This window comes from Hylobates moloch, unplaced genomic scaffold (assembly GCF_009828535.3).
Source record: "Hylobates moloch isolate HMO894 unplaced genomic scaffold, HMol_V3 SCAFFOLD_10095, whole genome shotgun sequence".
In the NCBI taxonomy this organism is placed as follows: Eukaryota; Metazoa; Chordata; class Mammalia; order Primates; family Hylobatidae; genus Hylobates; species Hylobates moloch.
Window position 1 is genome coordinate 1,295 of NW_026662370.1, and position 1,134 is coordinate 2,428.

Consider the following 1,134-nt stretch of genomic DNA (forward strand, 5'->3'; position numbering starts at 1 on the left):
CCATGTTATCTGAAAGCGTGTACAGATACAGTCTATTCCAGAAGGAAATCTTTCTTGTAAATCCATCAAATATTTGCATGTTCAGAGCTGCCCTCCCCAGGGATGGGGACACTGGGGATTCTTTCTGCCCTACCCTAGCTTTTCCCTCCCTCCTCCACATCCGGGGGGTCCTGGAGGCCCTTCCATCCACCCAGGACCTTGGCTCTGTCCAATTTTCCTCTTCCTGCAGCAGACGAGACTTTAGGAGCCATGGAGGAGGGGAGAGGGTGAAAGAAAATGGCCCTCGGAAAGGCACAGCCAGGAAACCAGTGCACCTTTCTTTCTTTTTTTTTTTTTTTTTGAAACTTTAAAATCCCTCAAAACTGTTTATTATACAGGTGAATTTTGAGTCATGATGGGCTTATCGGTAGGATTTCTGGTAGCGAGCCCGGGCACCGGGGCCTCCAAACTTTTTGGACTCGCAGCGACGAGGATCAGCTACTAGCAGGGTCTGGTCATACTGGATGAGGATGTCTTTGATCTCCTTCTTGGAAGCCTCATCCACGTATTTCTGGTAATAGGCCACCAGGGCTTTGGAGATGGACTGACGGATAGCCTAAATCTGGGCCACGTGACCACCACCCTTCACACGGACACGGATGTCTACACCAGCAAATCGCTCCTTGCCGAGAAGCAGAACTGGCTCCAGCAGCTTGTACTGTAGCGTGCGCGGCTCAATCATCTCCAGGGGCCGCCCGTTCACCTTGATGAGACCATTGCCGCGTTTGCAGTGCGCCACAGCTGTGGCTGTCTTCTTGCGTCCGAAGACCTGCACCGACTGCAGCGGTCCCTTGGACGGCATGGCTTCGAGCGCGCACTAGAGAACCTCACCGCGCGGCGCCGCAACCGGAAAAGGAGTGCACCTTTCTTTTGCCATCATTGGTGGCCTCACGACTCTGGTGCACTACTGTGCTGAGAGCATCTCTATTTCCCTCCATTTTCATGAAGACACCCCCACCCCCAGGAAGGGTGTGGGGGCCAACTCGGTGGTCTGTAGCGTTCGTTGTCCATGGATGAGCAGGAGAAGCGCAGGGGAGGGTGTGGCCTGGTTCGGCTTGGAGGTGGGGGAGGCGCTGTGCAGGGCTGCTCCTGGGA

At 54.6% G+C, this 1,134-nt stretch overlaps 1 pseudogene; it reads right to left on the reverse strand.

Annotated features, from left to right (window-relative positions):
- Positions 1–331: 331 nt before the first annotated feature.
- On the reverse strand, positions 332–883 carry LOC116465782 (small ribosomal subunit protein uS9-like; annotated as a pseudogene).
- Positions 884–1,134: the final 251 nt, after the last annotated feature.